The sequence below is a fragment of the Numida meleagris genome, chromosome 5 (assembly GCF_002078875.1).
Source record: "Numida meleagris isolate 19003 breed g44 Domestic line chromosome 5, NumMel1.0, whole genome shotgun sequence".
Lineage (NCBI taxonomy): Eukaryota > Metazoa > Chordata > Aves > Galliformes > Numididae > Numida > Numida meleagris.
In genome coordinates this window covers 54,905,284-54,928,198 of record NC_034413.1, presented here as the reverse complement: position 1 = coordinate 54,928,198, position 22,915 = coordinate 54,905,284, and the positions used below count along the sequence as shown (strand labels likewise).

Sequence of the window (22,915 nt, the reverse complement as noted above, 5' to 3'; positions counted from 1 at the left end):
GATGTTCATCAAGTTCATATTTATGATGCCTGTTGTAACTCCTTCCATATATGAAAAATATATGTATATTTGTGGCTGCCCAGGGAACGTAAAGCAGAATAAGCTTTCAAAGGAAAGAGTAGCATGAGTGAAGACAGTTAAGTAGGTTAATTTGAGTTCCCCATGACTAGTTGTTCAAAATCACTCAGATTATTTCTACACTCACCTGAACTTGTATCACTTACCTTGACAACAGGTCAGCATGAAGAAGTTGTCCAGGAGGTGTCCAGTTGTGATACCCTTTTGTAAATCTGTTCTGCACTCTAGAAAGACAACGCTATGCAAACACAAAAGCCTGCATTTTACTTCACAAACTGTGTTGCTTTGTGACATTGGACACTGACCAGAAATGCATTGTAACAGCAGTGGAATAAGAGATTTTTAAGGGCATCTTTAGAGATGCTTTTTGCAACAATATGCAGATGTCTATATGGCCGCCTCAGATTTCTATACATAAATCAGCTTTAGATTTTCTTCTGAACATTTGAAGAGTTACCTAATTTTTATTTTTTAAAGCTTTTTCTTGAAATGTCATTGTGAGAGTTCAATCTGGGTATGGCCACGTTATTAAGACAGTAGAGAAGATAGAGGTGATGGAAAGGCGGCAGAGAAACTAAAATAGATTTAGCAGAGAAACGCAAGAGAACACCAGGTGGCCTGAAATTTAAATTTGTATTAGTCTTTGCATCAAAGCAGTAATGAAGTTTAAAATGCTTTGTTTTGCTATGGAATCAGGTAAGTGGATTGATTTCTTTCCATGTGTCTTTTGGCAGTGCTTGAGGAACAGCGTGTGATTGATTCTATTTCATCTGTGTGCTCTAAAAGGCATTGCCTTACTTCTATATATTCATCAATAGAGCACAAATAATGCAGGAGCCTCATTTTCTGCATGTGAGATGTAGTTAGAAAACAAGACAACATGCTAGAACAAATAGCCAAATCTACATTACCAGATTCATGCAAGAGTGATTTATTTGTAGTCTTTCTGCAAATAATTCTTTAAAATACTTAACTACTTAAACTTTTGACCTTAAGCATTTTATTCACTGTAGAGAAGTCTGCATCAGCCCAGAAGATTATTTTTTGTCCAACAGACTCTATGGAAGTTGCTCAATTTTGTTTGTGTCATGCATCTCTGGGTAAAATCATTACACTTCATTGTGCAAATTAAACCGTGACTCTCCTAGACAGAGCTTTTGGCGTGATAGGGCTGTGCCCAGGCCTAGTAATTCATAGAGAGGGTTAAAAAAACAGAATCAAATGCTGGCTGTGAGCTAAAGAGAATAGGGGATAAGAGCTTAGGCTTAACCTATAGGGGGACCTAAGGAATAAAGCGAACCAGAGTCCAGTGTGGGGAAGAAAGGAGAAAAAGCAAAAAGGCTAAAAGAGATCAGGCCTAATGAGCCTTTCGAGGAACATGGGAGACTGGAGCCTCAGAACGAAAGAGTGGCCCAGCAAAGCAAGGATAAAATGGATCAGCCACAATGTCATCAAATTGATCCAGAGTTCAAAAACCATTAAATCACCGTATACAATAAAATAAATTTAAAAAAAAAAAAAAAGTTCAAACAGTGTCAGGCTCCTTAAAGCTCGCTTGCTGACATCAAACATAAGAAGACCACCTGTTTGTAGCATAATGTGACTCTTTTCTAAACAGAGCCTTTGAAATGTGTGCAGTGGTCTGTCATCTTCTGTTGCACAGTTCTCCCATCATATACCTATGAATCCAGCAGAATTTTTACACTATATGAAGAAGACAGGAAGAATCATGAATGAATTCGAGAGAGATATTTGGACCAGAAGGTTTTTCTCTGCTGCACTGAGGAGCAGAGCTCCTCTCTGGAGTGAGGGTTTGAGAAATAAGCCAGATAGGGGAGAAGAGAATAACTCTGAGTGCAAATCAAACCAAACAAATACTATGTGTAAAAACATGGTAAACAGCTGTAACAAATGCACACTAAGAGAGCAGAAGGTATTAATTCCTATCAAGAGCATTCCTAATATACCTATTACTCTAATGTGTAAGTGACAAACAGGACAAAAAACCCTGTGTGTCCCATATATCTCTTCATGACGTAAAGAGGTGGTGCTACCCATATTTAGCAGGCTTTATTTAGCCACCTACGCACCTCTGACTTGGTAGACTTATTTTTGATAAGTGGTGCTTAAAAGTGTTGGTATGAAGCGTAAGTAGCTAATGCAAATATGTTACCGACCCCTACCAGAGCTAGCAATTATGTAAATTTTCAAAGCCTTCATCTTTTATAATTAGATGTGGCTGGCTTAGAGTGAAGGACTTCATTGCTGGTCAGCTCAGTCCTTATTCCAGTATTTCACTGGAAATTATATATTTGAAATCAGATGAATGCTATATTCTTTAAAGGAATTTAAGGTATAGCTTGGAATATATGAAAGACCTTTAGTAATTAATTTCTTGTTTGCCATGCATGAAAGATGAATAAAAGCACAGAAACACTTGGTGAATTACATCTTATAGCTGATTATAATTAAGTGTTCTCTCCATTCGTCCTAAGTGTATGAAATGCTCATTATTATTCACAAGATCCAAACTTCAAGTTTCCTTAGCTTGGATGAAGGAAAAGAGCACATGGTTATGTAGAAAGCAAGAGATCTGCCTGTATGTAAACCCTAATGTTCTTCCCTATTATATAGAAGATTCACCTAAAGGTTAATTATTGCTTGGCAGCCTCGGAGACCGATTACAATGATTTCAGTTTGTTTTGGATAAGTCTCTCAAAGGCTCCTCAGGAACAGGAGCACTGTGTATATCACTGTAAGGCACATTTCACTATGATGGTTGAGCTTTCCCAAAAGTCTGCGGTGCCGATTGTGTCAGGGCCTGTGTGTGTCCTTGTGTGCATGTCTGCATGGTTGTTCAGGGCTGTGCTCGGATGTATTTCAGAAGACCAGAGCAATTCCTCTGAATTGGGCACTTGAATGACAGGAACAGAAGGGAGGAAAAAACCCTCTCTGATATTTCCACCTCTTGCCCTTTTATCTCGTCATTATTGCCTCTACAGAGTGTGAAAATCTGCCATTCAGGCTCAGTAGTGATTTACACCCATTTTTGAGTGGTTTAAATAACTCTTGCAGGTGCAAGGCAGTGAAGAATCAGGGCACTGGAATGCACTAGCCACAAGGGTGTACTTAGTGCCTCACACTGCAGTGGGATTGTGAAGAACACCATAATGACTCTTTACATTCAATCCAAGCTGCACTTAAGTGTGTACATGTACAAAACAGCTTCAGAAGAAGTGTAGCAAAGAACCTGGAAAGCTGAGGAATGATTTGGGAAGCTTCCCTAGGTTAATATGCCAAAACTTGCTAGATACTCACAAAAATAAAACACTTATTAGCAAACCTAAGTGTAATGTTGGGCAGATGCAGTATAAAGTCATTCCCTTCAGCCACTGGAACTGGGTGAGCAAGCTTGTGCTGCAGCAAAGGCAAAGCATGTGGCTGGGAACCTTCCCTCTGGATGCTGATGGGGGAAATAAAGTGTGCAAAAAGCAGCACCAAACATCTGCCTTTCCTCCTAGCTTTAGAGGAAGATGCATGTGCAGTTAGGATCTGAATAATTTTTTTTACATTCTGAGTAAATAGCCAGTTTTCAGTGTATTATTTCACTGATTTTCTGTACCAAAAGCACCCATGTCTGATCAGGTACTTTCTCTGGTCCACACTAACCTGACTACAGATGAGGTAGCCTAAGGACTCATTTATTCCATTGATGCATATATTGCACTCATCCCTTGGATAAAGGGAGGACTCTGGTTTCCTATGCTATCAATCTAGCACCTTACATGAACGTCAAATGTGATTAAAATGAAGGAATGTAACAAAATTGGAGGTGAGCCACGGTTACATGCTCAAAAAGAGGAAAAATAGGATTAATAACTGATGCAGGGAGAGAGGTGAAGCATGCTTGCAGGGAGTAGAAGTAGCAAATGTTATAGATGGTACTATATACTAGGAATGAACATCAAAAGCCTTGGAGGCTGGGTTCAGAAGCTTATCAGAAGTTACCTCGGCCTATTTGATTGAGAATTCATGCTGGTAATTTCCAAAGATTGGATTTCCTTGTGAGATCTTTAGTAGTTTCTCGTCTGGGTCAGATTAAAGGACAAGAAGAACAGCTCTGCTGGCACTACAGTATTGCTGCTTGCTAGCCTAGTTAGAGCTAGAAAGTACACAGATTTCAAAAATATATAGAAATAAAGTAATCATATAAAGCCACATTTCTTTTCATGCTTTAGAACAGTGCTGCGTATGGTATAGTCACTCCACGTACACAAAGAAAACCCAGACACATTCTTTTATCTTTTCCTTGTTCCCTATATGGGTCAGGCAGAGGCTCCTTTTCATGGAAAGCTCCATGCCTAAAAAAGCATGTGGCCAAAATTAGGTACCTAAATTCACAATATCCAAATAAGGTCCTTGGGATTTATTTTTTCAAGACTGGGGCATTTAGAACGCTTATGCTGAATGCTCAGCACCTCTGAAAAGCAAGCAAATTAGGTGGCTGGTTTAAATACAACAAATTTCAAGTGATAGGCAGGCGTGTGCCCTGGATCTTTTTTCTGCCGTGCATTTTTGTTACAGAAGGGATACGTATTTCTCACTTGTCATCTGCACTAAATAGTGGCGAGCTCTCACATCTTGCCATCTAGACAGCCTCAAAAGGCAATGAAAGGAATTCAGCTGACCGGTGCCACGTTGTAAGGGATTCAGGGTAATTTGGTCAAAACAAATACTCCCCTCGTTAGTCAGTTCGCACAAGGTATCACTAAATAAATGCATCTTTTTGGAAGCCCCGAACGGAACGCGGCCGTGGTGCGGAGCTGCCCCGCGGCAGCCCGTGCGTGCCGGGCGGGGAGGGTGAGCCCCGCGTCCGCCCGAGGCGGTGCGGGGCCGTGCGGGCCGCGAGGAGCGCGCTCCGGACACCAGGTGGCACCAGGGACCGGCCGGGAGCCGGCCTCCTCCCAGCCTTCAGCACCGCCGCAAGCACAGGTGCTACAAAGCTGTTGTTTTCCGTGAGTTACCAAAAATAGTGAGCGAGAGGTATTTTCGGAGAAATAAAATTTCTGTACTCGGCACTGGTTAAGCTTTCAGCGTGCTGCAGGAAAGACTGCCCTGTCTCACAGCCCCGTCTTCTCCCTCCTCCTACAGAAATGCTCGTGGAGGAGGTTCTGCGTATTACAGCCTTTTAGAGGTCCAATATGAGCGTCTTTATCTCTAAAATGATGACAGTTAAGCTATGATTCCCTTTTATTGACTCTCATGGAATTTTCCCTAGCCAAAGAACCATCTCTGAGCTTTTTGCGCCTACAGACAAAGTTAGGAGGGTCAGCTACCAGCACAGATTTTGCAGCTGAATGTCTGGGCTGGGTGGAAGTCCATTCTGCTTAAATGTCTGTTATAATGGAATGGCTGCAACACCAACAAATTTGACAAATCAGAGCAGTATATAATAATGTAAAAATAATTACCCTACCCTAGCTTTGTGTTCCCACTGGCAAATCCTATCTGAAAATCCCTTTCCCTTACTGATCTTTCAGAAATGAACTTAAAATAAAAATGGGGATGTTTATTACAAAGCATACACTTATTTTTTAAGAGCTCTGTTTGTCATCCTCCTCTGTGGATCCTCCACTGCTGTCTGGATGTGGCTCGACTCTGTTTCCCACGAATCTGAATTGTGTGAGAGCCAAATCCACAGAGGTGCCTGTGCAGCAGGGGATTCAAAGTTTTGACGGAAAGGTTCTTCACGTTTCTCAGATCAGCTATTCCCAAACAGTGCCATTCAAATCTTCATCACATGTGGGGGAGTTTGTCCTTGCCTGTTAAAATTTGTTTCAGGAATTGTACTAAAAATCCATACAGTCTGTGTAATACATTTCTTTTGTGAATAACTGCTTTGAGTTGCTATACCGACAAGCAGATGTAAATAAGAAGGAAAACAGTTTAAAAATGATCACTTCATTTGTGCTTGGCCGGCATTATGGAGGTGTGGGGTATCCCGTGTCACTGGCTGGCAGCGTAACCTCTTTAGTGCAGGTTGCGTGCCTGGAGGTGAGCGTGCTGCTGGGCTGTGCGTTCTCCAGTGATCACACAATTAAGTAGTGATGACTGGCAACACTATTGCTCAATTAGTCTATATAAAATGAGAAGCTAGATGATATTTCGCAAATAGCTCTTCCAGAGTCACCTGCCGCAGTGAATTCACTTTAGAATGAGGCACCGTATAGACTTATTTTAACTGAAACACATTTTCCCATATCATCTGTATTTCTTATGCCTGAGAGCAACTGGTCAAATTCTGAGAGTTAGACCAATAAGGACCAGTGAAGTCAGTATATTTGGATGGATAAGACTGAGAGAAGCATTGAGCCCTGTCTCACAGTCAGTGTTTATAATAATCTGCAGACGTGGACCATGCAAGAAGGACTATCACCCTACTAGCAGCTTGTCATGAATTGTCATTTGAAATGATAACATAATTGTGTTCATGTACCGTCATGAGGTGGCCTGAAGCCAGAGCCTGAAGCAGCCAGATGAGCTGCTAAAGAGAGGTGATGTCTTCCAAGTCTGAGCAGGTGGAAACAAGATATACATCTCACTCTCTCTAGCCCATAAACACGCTACTGCTTCTCTTTGTGCCCCTTATGGGTCAGCACTTGGGATGAAAAAGGCTTGGCTGCTCTGTCCTGAGTTTTAGGCTGCTGGAATATTACAGGGTGCCACAATTTGAGCATCCACAAGACAAATGAATAAGCAGAAGGCACTCGTGTAGTTCTGGCGTTATTCCAAAGATGTTCTGTGGCAGCAACAGAGCTCAGTTGGTGCAGTGACCCTGCACTGGAAGCAGGTTCCTCTGTTGTAGTCCATGGGCGTACAGGACACTGTCAAGTGAAAGATGGACTTGTAGGTTCTCGTCATAGCTTACCACAGGTATTTGCTTTGATACTTGTTTGATATCTTTTGATACATGCTCTAAATTTGGAGAGGTTGTGGTGGCAGATCAGGAAACCAGCACAACTTAATTCTCACCAAAAAAGGGTGTGTGAGCCAAGCCTCCCCATTTTCTGAGGAGATATGAGGAGTGCTTCTAGGATACTTTTCTAGGAACCAATTCTCTGCCCTTTTACCTTCTTGCCAGGGAGTTACAACTTTGCCGTGATCATTACTGTGAGAGCGGCAGAGCACTGGAACAAGCTGCCCATAGAGGTTGTAGAGTCTCCTTCTCTGGAGATATTCAAGACCTGCCTGGACACCTACCTGCGTGACCTGCTGTAGGGAACCTGCTTTAGCAGGGGTTTGGACTCAATGATCTCCAGAGGTCCCTTCCAACCCCTGCAGTTCTGTGGGTTTGTGATGTACACTCCCGGCACAATCTGCAGTGGTAGGCTCAAAGATGTGCCCTCCTGCCAGCTGCCTGCTGAATATTGCCTTTCTGCCCCTCTGTCCTTGCACCCATACCAACTGCATTTGCCTCATTTTCTAGGGCTGAAAGGTGATTCTTCTCTGTGAATGTCTCATCTTACTGTGTGACTGTGGGAAACAATCTGTGCTCTGTGCCATGATCTGTGCCCTGAGGTCTAGCTGGGCAAGTTTTGATCCAAGCCCACCTGTGGCTGTGTGCTTGGCTGTGGCTGTGTGCATGCAGCTGTTTGCTGGATTTGAGACTTCTCAGTTCAAGTGAAGAGCTGGTCAGGACTGGTTGATCCTTCTTGAGAAAAATATGAGGCTTTACCAAGTCATGATGAACACACACAGATAAGGTTGGTAAGGGAAGAATGGTAAGGTTGTAGGGAAGAATGTGCCAGAATATCTTAGAGTAAAGAAAGGGAAGATTTTAACATAGAAATGAAGATGAAAATAGGGTAAAAATTAGCAGTTTAGAAGATACAACCTAGAAGAATATAGCGTTTATTACAGACAGTGAAAGAGTAAATTTAATCAGGATGGAATACTTGATGAGTGAGCGTCAGACAAATATGGCATTTGGGAAAACTAATGAGATATTAAAATAAGAGATTGTGAAACAGCAAATTGGGACGAACTTTCCTATTACCAGGCTTTCTGTTGGGTAGTTTCCTAAGAGAGATTTTAAATCCTCCCTTAGCTTACGAGTCTTCTAACCTGTCATTTCTACAGTATACAGATAAATGGCATCTATTTCTATAACCTCTGTAAATTATGCCTTCATACATTTGAAGAACCTTCTGTAATGTAACAGAACTGAGTTTATTTCCAATAGGAGTCTGAAGTCCAATTTGCTAACTTTGATGAGACCAGCATTTCAGCTGTAATATGTTATTAACCTGCTTACATGCATATAATGTTAAAAAAACACAAACATTTTATACTCAGGAAAAGAGAGACAGTATAACTTGTTCACTGAACCCAGCTAAAATTGTCTTCATTCCTCACCCATTTTGCATGATCTGTGCTCTATATCGTAAAAGGACAAACATAAAATCTGTACATATGTGAAAGAGAAAAATGCCTAACCAGAACTATTTAAAGTAAGGAGTCAATTCAAGTAGGGAACCTGCTCTCTTTAAAATGCATTAACATTGATCTTGAGTGCTCACCAAATGATAACAAAGTATGGTCCAGAGTGCCTCATTTACCCATTTTCCTATTTTTACCACTATGGTCTAATGCTGTTTTCAAAACAAAGCCACTGAATTTGGTCTCTGGCAAATAAAACATACTGTACTCAGGGAATAGTTAGTTGTTCATTAACTGTTTGCCCATTTGCTTGATATTCTTTAACAATGTTATCTTACGCCTTTGGTAGGAGCTAAAAAAGACCTATGCCATATTAAAAATACTATACATTCTAATATTACATTTCAGAACCACAGTAAGTGAAATACATACTGGGGCCAGTGAAGCAATGGAAGTGTGCCATGACACTGGAAAACAAAAATGTTCACTTGTGTTTTTATCCTGATCAGGGCTTTCATAAGCCAAAAGCAGACAGTCTGAGTCAGCCAAGCAGAGGAATACAAGCCAAATACAGAATGGTGAGTTTGTGTCACATGTATTTTTTACACAATCAATTGACCTCTAAGGACTTGATTTATCACTTTGACTCATAAAGTGGACCCAAGAGAAAGCCTTGAGTTGGAGATAAATGTCACTCCTCTCCAAAGAGAGTGTGCAGTAGCCCTGTCTACATGAGAAACTGTCCCAAAGGAGATCCCTTTAGGAATATCTAAAAATACAGTGCCTAAGAATTCTCTTTTTTGCACACAAAAGAAGAATGACTTCTAGGTATAAGCACTCTACTAGAAACCTGCAACCCTACTGCTGCAATATATATGTTTCCTTGATTATGGCCGTGAGGACATACAACTGCTTGTGGTAGAACTTGTTCATATCTTATCTGTCTAAGGCTGTTTTCCACATTCAGCTTTGCTCTCCACATTTCCTGACCACAGTGTTTGATCGAAGATCTATAGATAAATTAATACTGCTGACAGCCATTCCACTGCTAGTCTTGCTGTCGTTAAGTGTTGTCTACTTGTCAAGAGTTCAGGAGCGGGGACAACAGCACGGTGGGACAGAGGGAAAAATAAAGCCAATTCAGTGTTACAACACTAAAACTGACCATCTGAGGTTCTAGTGTGAATGGCAATTGGATGTGGGGAGTGTAAAGAATTTCATGGCTTAGGTCTTTGTTAGAGATCTTCACACAAAACATTTGAAGGGTTTGCCCAAAGAGGTTCATGTATTTTGTGTGAGCTTCCCTTTTGCCTTGCCTGTCCTTGATGGTAGGAAGAATGCCAAGTGCAAGACAGAGGTGGAACAGATCCATTCAAGACAGTGCAAGCTGAATCCTACTGCAATATGGATGTTCCTTAAAATGTCTTCTCAACACTTTATCCTGATTTAGAAATCAATTATCTCAAAATTATCTTTAGCCACACAAATCACCTGTCTTTTGGTGTTTGCCCAATTTGTCTGATGGCAGTTTGTTACCCTAACCAGGCAGCCTGCATTAACCAGCCTGCTTTGCAAGCACCAGATATGCCCTTTAGCCCCTTTTAGGGTCAAATGGGAAGACCTAAAACGTTTTTAACTTCAGTTAATTCAGAAAAAAGCTTGAGCACAGTGCCTAACATCTCCTCCTTTCACCACACCAGAACAATGCCTGAAAAGTTTGAGTTATTTCATGTAACTTAGAAATGTGAATGTGTTACGAGTCAGCTTTGAATGTGGCCTCGATTCCAAAAGGTGTTATCATCAAATCAAAATTATTCACACATGTCAAGTTAACATTTTATTTTTATTCCTTACTCAATTTTTGGCAAGCTTACAGGAGCTGTCAGTGTTTCAGTATTTTGAGAAGAATATTTTAATAAAACAGTGATGTGCTGAAAGGGGTTCACAAGAACTCACTAGAGGCCCTTGTTAAAATTCTGCCACCCTTCAAAAAATTATTCTCTTGCCTCTCAAGGAGTTCACCCCCTCTCTGGATACTGCTAAATCATTTCTGCCAGGGATGAGTTTCATCCCTTGGGGCTCATAAAGATACTTCTGAAGAGCAAATTGTTTGCCTTTGAAATAGACCAGATTGCATGAAATAGCAGACACTTTAAAAATAAATTCCTGGGGTAGCAACACTTCCCCACTCCCCCCGTGCCAGCATCCCATCCAAGCTCCGCCGCCCGTACCTCTCATTGTGTTATACTATCAAGTACTCAATCTATTTCTCCGGAACAAAGTATAAACAGTTCCAGCAAGTGCACTTAATGTAACTTTTTTTTTTGCCAAGCGGCATTGCCTCCCTGCTCAGTTGTGGTTATAGGAAACCTTTCATATATAAAGGTAAAAGAACAACGGAGCCAGGTTCTCCCTGCAAGAGCACAGGGCTTAAGTTTAATTCCGTTTAAAGGAGGAAATTTTTGTAGGACTCTGGTGTTGAAGTATTGTAACATATGACGGTAATAAAATAAAAGACATATTAGGTGCAATGAAAAATGCAGTACTTAAAATAAAAATTGGAATTCTGATAACATAGCCCAAAGTGGTTAATTCTTTATTACTTATTTTGATATGATTGAGGTTCTAACTTAAGGCTGTGTGGACTTATATGAAGTTTGCCTGAAGACCTGATGTCTCAGTTCCTACATATACCAGACCTTTTTAAATGCTTATTCAAAAGAAAATATCTGGGTTGAAATCCCGTCTCCTAAATGTGACCTTTCCAGTCACTCAAAAGTGGGATCTAATCTGTTCCTCTGTGCTCTGTAGGATATCCATGGACCATATCTATTATCAAAAAATTTGTTCTAAGATATTCTTCTTTGTTTAAAAACAGAAGTAAAACCTTGAACATGTGATCCACGTGTAAATGAATAAATACTGTTGCTTTTCATTAGCCAAAAGAAAATATGAATGGCCCTTTTTCTTCATTGGTTTGTTAATCCCAGAACATGAAGAGGACTACTTAAAAGGGAATATGATTAACTCCTTTCACAGCAAAATTCAAATGGCCCATCTGATATGTCATATAGCTTTACATTGATTGCTTCTGCCAATTCAAAGTCTGTGGAAACTGAAAGGAAAATATAGACCACCATTTAAAATAAATAGATCTTAATGTAACAGCTAACAAGTATAGCAACTATCCTACTGTTGCATTGTGTTTTCAAACACTTTTTAAAAGTGCTGTGAACTCTGAGGTCCTGCTGCTGTGACCTAGAGAGCTAAAATCCTCTTTAATGGTATCTTGCTTCTAGGCAAGATTTAGGTTCACTACTTGTGTTCACTTGTTCACTGACATTAGTCCCATTTCGGGGGCCAGTGCTGGAAGATAGCACTGATGTGCACTGATGTGCCTTGTATGATCTGCTGTGTGGTCATCCTAACAAAAATTAACAAACCAAGCAGCACTTTAATAGAAACTATCACTTAAAACCTATTCCAAGAATGTGTTGGTTGTCTTTGAAACTACAGTATCATTATATTGTTAGTGATTTCTTCGCAGGGAGTAAGACATGACTATGAACATGTAGCACTATTTGGAAAGAGCATCAAGAAGCTGAGGCTGTAATCCCACTACTGACCCACTGAAAAAATCTGGGGAAGCTACTCAGCCTCCCTCTGTGAGCTTCTCTCTCTTACATAGTGTAAGATATTTACCTGCTCTGTGAAGTGTTCTCAAGTGAATTTTGATGAAATGTGTTATAGGAAATACAGACACTAGTAGTATTTTGATAGACTCACAGGATCAAAAGTGGCAGAATATCCAGGAGAATTATCATTCTCCTTAGTAGTTCATAGCTGCAGTAACTTTTGCTGACTGGCAAATGGCTAAACCTTGGGATTTCTGCCTTATTTTAAAGACATGAAATGTGTAATTACTCACTCAGAAGAGTTAGAGTTGAAGGGAAATGTATAATGTATAAACACGTATCAGAAGATACTGCTTCATATGCAGTTTAGAGCTAAGGGAAACAAACTTTTCTAAGAAAAGTAACTGCACTGATACCCATAAATCTGTAGGTTATGTAAAGCTGTGGACCAAAAAAACTAGAAGATAATCTTTCTTGTTGTTTTTCTTCATTGTTGTTGTTTTTAAGGATATTTTCATTGTCAGAATTATCTTCAGAGTAGTATGCAGAAAGCTTTTATCTGGCACTTCTTGTATGTCCAAGTCCATAGTTGTAGCCAAAGCGGGATTCAGAGGTATGTTCACTGACATACTGTTAAACAATATCTACATATTTATTTATTTATTTATTTATTTCCTTAATCACATTGGAAAAGCCTTTATTGGGCAAGAATACTCACAAACTTACTTTTCATTTAAAGATTTGCTTTTTTTTTTTTTTATGTTAACCATGATGGCTTATTCAGTGTGTGATTTTTGCGAACAATTTTTTCAAGTTTCAACCCTTGTTTACAAAGGTGGATTTGTTTACTAGGGTCAATTTGTTTACGAGGGTGGATAGCGATAGGACAAGGGGGAATGGTTTTAAACTAAGACAGGGGAGATTTAGGTTAGATATTAGAAGGAAGTTTTTCACACAGAGGGTGGTGACGCACTGGAACAGGTTGCCCAGGGAGGTTGTGGATGCCCCGTCCCTGGAGGCATTCAAGGCCAGGCTGGATGTGGCTCTGGGCAGCCTGCTTTAGTAGTTTGCAGCCCTGCATTCAGCAGGGGGGTTGAAACTAGATGATCATTATGGTCCTTTTCAACCCAGGCCATTCTATGATTCTGTGATTCTATGAAGAACTTACTACCCGTGGTCTTTAATTAGTCAAGAGTTGCACTGATTTTGCCATGATAGCTGTAGAAGTGTTAAGTGTGTAAATTCTTAATACAACACTCAAGCAGGCAACAAAAATCTTAGAGAAGCCCTGAAGTGCCATGTTCTTTGAATTGAAGTGGAAATATTTGCAATGGTGTATTAGCCTGACACAGCATATCACTGAAAATTAGTGTGGCATGTCGTCCTGGTGAGCAAACCATCCTTTCTGGGAGGAAGAGTAAAAATAGGAGTTGGGAAGGTGAGAATGTGCAGATGTTGACAGCAGTCCTAGTATGAGAATCAAGGCAAGTCTTGACAGAGTGTCTAAACAGCAATTCAAAGAGAATGCTTGATTATTCAAGCCAGAAGAAACTGCTGAGAAAAAGAATTGCCTGTGTTGAAGATCTCTATGGACCATTCAGCTTGGTGGCAGCTACAGATAAAGAGATCCCTTTTTTTTGTTTTGTTTTGACAATACTCCTATTGAATTAGCTTTATCCTGACTTTGCATGCTTTCAGTGACATATTAAGCAGAACCTGTAACTGTTAGATCTGTCCTCTGAGTCAGCAGAGTTTTTTAGGAAAATTGAAAGGTATCATTAGTTTAGATTGCTTCGAAATCTATTGTGCAAAATCCTTAAAGCACAAAAGAGAATATAAGAAATGTCAACATAAAAATCCATTATTGGACTTTCCCAGTGAGAATTTCATGGACTGACTGTCCAGGGTACAACATTTATTTTGAAAGGGCAGTTCATTGTCAATCCTAGCTTATTCAAAATATGTATTTCTTCACAATATAGTCATGCGCACACTGAATTCTGCTATATATTATTATTATTTTTTTTTTTTTCATTTGTGATCTGTATTTGTATGTTACAGAAATGTTGGGATGGGCTACAGTTGTTAAAAATTATGCATGCTGTTTAGTGCAGAGTGGCAATGATTTATGCTGTTATGTAGTATAAGTGCTATGGAGATATGCATTACAAGGTTGGATGGAGATTGTTACAATGATAGCGCAGAGCATACATTTGCCAACTTTTCACGTGCTGGAAAGAGAGAACATATTACCAGGATTCTAATGATGAATTTAGAAATAGTTTTGTTTCTTCGACATTGCATAACATATAGCAGCCTATGCACAGTTCGTCTGAACACAGAAATGAGAGTTGTTACATATATTTCATTTCTGTTTAGATGATGAGTTGATGAAACATCATTTTACAGGAGCAAACTGAAGGAATACATTCTGTTAAAAAAATACAGGTATACAGGAATAGATTTCTCTTGCTATTTTAATTATTGCAGTCCTGCATAAGGTTCTGATCTTAGGGTCCATTAGCACAGCGCTGCTACACATCTACAAGGTGTTTATTGACTTGTTGGGCTCTGCAGTAACAGTGGTTTAGGCCTAAATTCAGATTGTAATACAATTTGGATAATCAAAAAAATGAAAGTGACTCCAGTAGTCTTCAGCAGAGGCTGGTAAAATAGTTCCTTCTCTAAGGAAAGCATCAAATCATAATTACATGAGTCTCTCTGAAAGTAATGTTTCCTATTTATTTCCATGGAAATGACAACAGATACAAAGAGCAATAACAATATTTGAGAGAGAAAATTCTCAGCTACAAAACACTATTTTTTTCTGTGTAGTCACCACCATTAGCATAGGTAATCACCACTATTAGTAGTTTCGCCAGCAATGAACAAGCGCCTGCATGTCATGCTGGTAAAAATCTGTATCAGCAGAGGTGCCCCATTCTTGCCACTCCCGAAAAGCACCACCCACCGCCTCACTATCCTCACACCACTGTTGGGTCTCCATAAATGCTCAGCAAGCACTGATGAATGTCAATGGGTGCCATTTTTTCCACACAGAGGAATTCAGTAACACACCTTTGCTTTGTCCACATTTCCATGTCAGATTGCCCCTCTGCTCCCATCTGTCACACAGCAACAAAATGTAATGGAATATTGGTGGGAAGGTTCAATATCTACTGCCATTGCACCAACATCTGTCTCTGATGTCATGGGCCAACATAATAAAACAGGAGGCATTACTTCCAGAGCAGCCCTCATAGTTATTATTTGTACAGTATGGCTATCCAAAATTTCAGAATGGAGAAATTTGAACAGAAGCAATGACTTTATAATTAGAAGAGGACATAGGAATTTCTGACTAAAAAGTCTTTAACAATAGAGTACAGTACATCTCACAGTGCGTAGACTGCGATGGCCTGCTATACTGAGCCATGTCTACGATACCCGACTTACTCTGTTGCATGGGGAAGGTCCTTAGGCAAAGATCATGTTTTCTTATCTGAGCTGTGTGATGCTTTACTCTCTTCTGCTTTCTTTTTATGCCTTGAAACGCTTTCCTTTACAGGTTTAAAGTAATTGATTTCTTGTAACTCCACACTTTCTTTTAAAACCCCAGCTTTTGTGAAACAGCCTGTTAATTCTCAAAAAAAAAAAAAAAAAAAAGGGGATCTCGCACTGCTGTGGATTATGTTACTCTCTATAGCCTATTATGTTACTATCTTACTATCTATGGCCCAGCATTTTCAGTCATGCTTTATTCCAAGTAGAAATAAGGAGGTTTGCATTTCTGTCTTCGTGCTTTGTCTGCGCTAACTGAAATGGGACCAGGCATGGGCTCAAGCGTAGGACTGTGGGTTGAATGGTCAGAAGTAATTCCCAGTGTTTAATGTGGGTTCAGCATCGGATCTGGCTTCCTGCACTAGAAATGGTCCTCCCTCTGGCTCTGCACTGGGAAAAAAAACAAAGTCAACAATCCGTAACTGAGGGACAAAGAGGCATCACATGGGCACCAGGTGCCTTGTAGTGCAGACAGCCCATTTGCTTGCCACATGAAGCCAGACATGCTAGAGAGAGAGAGAGAAGGATGTCTCCAGCCACGAAGTTACCCTTTCTTTGCAGCAACTTTGTCAAGGAAAGTTCTTTTAAACTTTGATGATACATACGCCTGTACCACCATAATTAAATGTGACTAATAGGCAGCAGATGAAGAGATGTTGCAAATGTGGCTGCAACTGACTGAAACGCTATATCAATGGGAGTACTCAGGAGCCAGGAACTAGAATCAGCATTATTCAATATATTCATTGGTGACCTTGAGAATAAAGTTATTTCCATACTGATTAAAATTTTTTGACAACAGACCTGAGAAGTAGAGTAAACAGAGAAGATGGTAAATTAAAAATCCAAAGAGGTCTGAATATTTTGAGGTATTGGGTGGATAAAAAGAGATTAAGTTTCTGTAAAGAAAAGCAATATGATGCATCAGAAGAATTTGAAGATCTTGCCAAACATCTGTGAGCTTGGGTAGACTTTTTGCACCATCAGTTCTGTCATTTTTTTGTCACAAGACTTCTTTGTCCTTATGTTCTCTCTAATCACACACATGGGCCAACAGCACAGTACAGTACAATTGCATCATTTAAAGGTCTGAACACTCTAGATACCCTAATTATATATGGACTTTTAGTCCCAAATCCATCCCACCTAAGTCCAAGCACCAGATTAGATGCTCAAACATGAAAGTTATATAGGATGAGTCCAAATCTCACAGGTGATAATTAGAAGAACACTGACCAATTGTGTGAGTGCATCCTCATCTGCTCTCTGAGCAGCATCCTGGCCTCACCAGTTGTCTTGGCAGAACATGTTTTATTAGTAGCGAAAAAGATAAAGGAAGAAGTCATGAGTCCACACAGAAAACCAGAGATGGAGCACCATTCCCATTTCATAGTAAGGAAAGGAGGCAACAGCACCAATTTCTCTTGTGATCCAAGTGTCCAAATGAGTTGAATCATCATAGGTTATATTGAATAACTGTTAAGCAGAGTACGGTTTGAAAGAAATTAGTGTCTTGTAATAACTGTAAGGATAAAAGAGTCTAAAATATCCAACTATATATAATACGTCTGAAATTAAGTTGTGTAACGTAATGACATGTTATGCTACCATTAACACGTTATAACTATGTAATTTGGAAGGCTAATTTTTTTTTGTAAAACCACTTAACTACATAAAATTGAAAATAATGATTATTGTAACTACTTCCATTTTTTGTCTTTAGAAGTTCAAAATTAAATATGCCATATACAGTTATTTTATGGTGATGTGTAATTTTATGAAATGGCCATATAACATGTACAGTAATTATTGACATAAAAATCCTAAATACATAAATCATAGTGTATAAAATCTGTTATAACACATTAACTTTACCAGCAGCCAAGGTAAGTCACTCAGCATCTCATTGACATAACACCCAGAGCTGACCAAGGAATCTAGATAAGATGAAAGGAAATTGCAAATCTCAGCAAAGGTATAAAAATAATCATATAAAATCATTTTGGACCTGAAAGTTCTCCTTTATAATTACTTTTGACTTTCTAATACCTATTTATTTCAAATCTTTGAAGAGCAACATGGAAAACCATAAAATCTGACAGGTCATCCAGATGGCCTTCTTAGTGTAGTTGTAAATGTTTCTTGCAGTTGAGTTCCCATCAGTCCCTTGGAGACTATTCAACTGCCTAATTCAGCTCATTTTCAGGATTTTTTTTTCTGATATTCAGTCTAATTTTTTCACTATCACTATTGCTAATATGCTTTAAAAATTTAGACTGTTATCATTCTCCCCATATGTCTTACTTATGGCTGTGTGAAATTATATGTATACATGTCTTCCAGCCTCATAACCATTTCTATTAGTCTTCTCGGAACTCTCTGTAAATTGTTGCTATCAATTAGGGAGGTCTTCTGCACTGAGTCATAAATCCATATATATTTCGGCTACTTTGGGGAAACCAACCTTTCTTGCTAATGAATCAAAGTTATTAAAAGGAATATTTATTTCATGTCAGCATTACTGGAGAGGGAAAACTCAGTTGTCAAATCAACAGCAAAAATGTGAGCTCATAATGAATTAGAGCTGATCAAAAAATGTCAATTCCCACATTTTAAAATTAGCCTCTACTCCAAAGAAATAAGATTTTTTGGAAATCTTTCATGAAGTTTAAAAAAAGAGACAAAAAACATGTTTTCAAAGATAATCTGAATTAATAATAATAAATCAGGTACACAAATCACTTCACTCTCCATACATTCAGTTAATTACCACTATTGGCTAACTACAGGTGGCCAAAAATCATTTTATCACCTTCTACTCAGCCATGGAGTATGTCTATTCTGACTTTGTAATTTTACTGTATCTTTTTTATATTTAGATAAATCTAAGCATTAAAAATAATAGCAGTGATATTATTATAAATGTTTTACTTTATCAACAGACTTTGAAGTCTTCCATTTGAAAATTTGGACAAGCGTACATTCGCAGGGAAAAATGTTTCACAGGCATTTTTCGATCAACTTCTTTCAAGGAGATAGACCTAGAAAAGCTACATTCTCTAGCATATCTTCTTGATTTCACAGACTAAAAGAGATGATTGACAGTTTCAAAGCACTTCTAATTCTATTATACTGTATCCTTAGAGAATAGGGCTGATGCACTAATGGGCACAGAGGGTTTTATAGAAAAATACAGAAAGAGAGTTTATGTGAGTTATCTCATGTGCAAGCCAGGCTTTGCAATCTCACAAGAGAGAGAGATTTTACATGTTCTTTGTAATGTAATGGTCCTAGGAAATTTAATGAGCTATCATAGATATGGGCAACTTCAGTCATCCTGGGCATTTGTAAGAACATAGTAGGACAGAAGAATAATAGTCTGAATGTCCCTCCCTTCTCTAGAGTTTCTCCAGAATCTGTCTTCTACCGCAGCCTTACAGTGCCAGAAATCTTCCAGAATAGATATCTCATGGGATGGGAAAGAGGTAAACAGCGTAGCCCATGCTCCATGGTTGAGTAGGGGGTGATAAAATGATTATAGTCCTCTCAGATATATCCTATGGCAGTAATTGACTAAGAGGATAGAGAGTTAAGGGATTTTTGTACCTGCTTTCATTTGTGCACCCAGTTTATTTCCAATGGCCCTTATTCTGGTCTGTAGGCTGTGTACAATACTGTATACTTACGATACTGTACGATACTATAGTGTTAAAGAGTTTCCAAAAAAGCATAAGTGATGGTGCAAAGCAAATATAACCAGCTCAACATAATGATGTCTCCACTTCCCACTGATAATGAGGAGTTTGTAGTATTATGGAAACTTGAAGGGCAAGAGTGCCATCCTGCAAAATCCAGAGAATGTTTGCAACAGCACTGTGTGAGCCCAGCATTTCCTCCTAGCAGCCAACGATTTGCTTCTCAGAAGCCTCCTTCAGTAGACTTTTCTTTCATAAGTCTGTTCACTGTCTCCAGCACATTGTAGAGGAAATTTAGATTGCTTTACCAGGTACTGTTTAGGTATTTACTGAGGCCAAGTATCAAGAGAGCAGCAAAGCATTCATAAGAGATCTTTCATAAAATTCAGTGTAGGTATTTGGACAGATCTAGCTGAAGCAGTTTTACTAGCATTCCCAAACTTTTATACACTTGAATAATTTATTTCATCATGCATGAACTTTGCTCCCAACATTTATTTTCTCAAGATTGTATATCCAACGTGCTTCTGTAAATTCAGCTGAAATGCTGGAAATCAGGGTGTTTTTAAAAATGCTAAGTACTCTTTTCAACAAAGAAGAAAAAATTATCAAGTATTTAAGAACCTTCTAAGAAACGGATACCCAAGGTGTTAACTAAAAAGGAATAAATATTGTTTAAAAATGTTGAGAGAAACGGAAGCTATTGAATTGAAAATTTATGCTGCCACTCAGAAAGTCTAGCCTACGTGTGAGGAGGTGACAGTGTGCTAATAACATTCAATGGTATTTTAATGCTAGATTTCATATTAATCCTGGATATCACTGGTTTGTTTTCTTTTGCCTATGCAGTGTACAGGCACAAGAGCCATTAATGTCAGTGAGAATTAGTATCAAGAGGAGACTATAGATCCCCAAGATATTTTTTCATAACATTGAAGACCAAACGATGGAAGATCAATAATGCACTGAGGACACATCATCTTCCTAGCTGTGACATACAACATGTTTTTTAATGTCAAACCTCAGGTAGAAAACAGGCAACAAGAATGGGAAATAGCAAATCATTTGGCTGGCTTATTTGAACTGAATAGCATTTTCCAATGAGAATGTGGAGCAAAATACAAGTAATTATTACTGATTCCTGTTATGCATTTTTATGGATTTTTTTCAGACTAAATGTGATATCCTACTGCTAACTGGCAATGTTCTATAGTGTCTGTTCTGCAAGCCTGTCACTTTGGCTAACAAAATATTAACTGGCAGGGTAACCTCAAGAAAAGCCCAAAGGGAGCTAGGTATCGTCACGATGTGTTATGTGAACAGCTTGGAGTTGAAAGGTATCCTGCAGTAACTATTCCATTTATATAGAATTTCTGCAAACAGAGTTAAGTAAATGTTTTATACTGGTATCCTGCTGGCTTTTGACTGTGGATAAAGATGTTGAGTGTGGTGCCTTTGAAACATGGGCTCTAATTTATGCAATTTGCACTATTTTTAGTGTGAGACAGCTGTTACAGCTGATTTTTTTTCCCTTCAAATAAAGGACATTTAGTTTATTTTTTTTAAAGTTATTAGTATTAGTTGATAAGTTTTGTGTAATATCAAGCTCAGGAAACATGATTAAAGAGGAATAAATTCAAAATGCTGGAAAGATATAATGTGCTATAATGGCATTATTTCCCTTAAATCATGTTACAGGATAATTATGAGGGAAAACCTGTTTTAAAACTTCCTACACTCTTCCAAAGACAGTGATAGTTGCTATTGAGAGTAAGGTCAATGAAAAAAAAAAAAAAAGAAAAAAAAATGTGAAGAAAATCAATAAATACCTAAATTATTTAAGGACAAAATACAACGGGGTGTCTTACTGTCATGCACCATACCCTGCATCGGAGAGCAGACAGGTGGATTGTCTATAGCCAGCACTGGTTCGGACACTCTCTCCAGCATGCTCATTAGTAGCTCTGCGCCTGGGCTCCCTGTTAGTAGAAAGGCAGGGATCACAGCAGGGAAGTTAGATCTCAGGCTTCTCACATTCCTGCTCTATCTTAGCAAAGCTTTGCAAAGCCTTTTCTGGCAGCTCATTAGTAGGTGCACTGATGCATAAGAGAAAGTCATTAGAAGTGTTTTTCAACATTGGCTTTTGATCAGGTGACTAGTAGCTTCGTAGAGACATTTACTTACATTGTTTTCTATAAGAGATTCTGTTGCTATATTGAGAATGACATACATATAAAATGTGGAAAACTAGCCTGACCTTTCTATGACAAAAGAAAAAAAAGCTCCATTAGTTCCCCAAATCTTGTCTTTATATTGTCAACTATGACGTAATAGAAGCACAAAGTACTCACTCTTTTAACTTTAATAATCTATGCCAAGTTCAACTGTATCATTTGATATAAGGTTATGACAAGAAGGACACCAGTGCAGAGGAATACAGTTGGAATGCCTTAAGCTTTATGAGTTACCTTTAACGATAAGTATTAGCTGCTTTCTTTCTCCATACAGACTGGCATTTTTAGCATTTTAAGACTAAATCTATCTATAGGGCAAAGAGAAACACACAGTAAAATTTTATTGGATCAGATAAGGTGGAATGCTTAAGTGCCCTAAGTAGTATCTTCACTGGGAGGATTTCTTGTTTCATGAGAATATTTTTCTAAATGCTAAGAAAACTGCAAGTTTAAATGGAAGTGGTTTTAACACAAACTATACCTAATATCTGATTTTTCAAAATCAGCAGAAAATGATACTGTGCGCATAAACCAAAGAAGCGTGGTGTAGAAGCAAGACTTCAGTAATTTTGTGCTTCTTTTGCTATTGGCATTTCCAGATGCTTGACTTTTACATAAGGTTTCCCTTGCCAATGTCGTGATACTCATCCAACCCCAAATACCTGCAATAGTTCTCTAATGCTTGTGCTCCCCAGAAAAATGTCATGTTAAGTACATGCAATGACGTGCAACCAAGAGGAGGTAAACCTGCTTTTGTAAAAGTTTACTGAAACAAAATACATCAGCTTAATCAGGCCTGCTTCTGGCTATGTACGAACATGACATGCCAATTACATAAAGTTCCAGCTCAGCTAAGACTCCTGCTGACTAATTCAGTGTTGATTGTTTTCCGCTACATGGCTTTCAGTGCTTGTTAAGGCTAAGAAAAAAAAAAAGGGAGAGGGGCCACAATTGTAGGAATTCTTTGCTTCCATCAAACTGTCTTATGATTGCCAGCAATTAGTTAAGCTCCTTGGCAGTGAAATGACAAGATGGGACTTGACCAAATACAATGTGTGGAGCACATAGGCATCTGCCCCAGCTGAAAGACATTACAATGTTTGTTAACCTTAAGGGTCATTCCTGATTCACTTCTGCAGACAGAAAACAAGATTTATATAACACAGATCAATACAGCCCTAAGACTTTCGCCATTGAGGATGCTAGATTGAGGCACTTCTCTTTATCAGTTTACCATGACACTAATGTATTTTGCCTGTTTTGCCTGGGCAGT

At 38.8% G+C, this 22,915-nt stretch overlaps 1 long non-coding RNA gene across 2 annotated transcripts; it reads right to left on the bottom strand.

Annotated features, from left to right (window-relative positions):
- LOC110399303 lies at positions 15,830 to 21,381 on the bottom strand. 2 transcript variants are annotated; one of them, XR_002439089.1, is made up of 3 exons: positions 21,292 to 21,381; positions 17,589 to 17,650; positions 15,830 to 16,103 (listed from the first exon to the last, which is right to left on the bottom strand). It is a non-coding gene; the product is annotated as an uncharacterized LOC110399303 (long non-coding RNA). The 2 variants fall into 2 exon arrangements; XR_002439091.1 differs by having other exon boundaries at positions 15,830 to 16,098.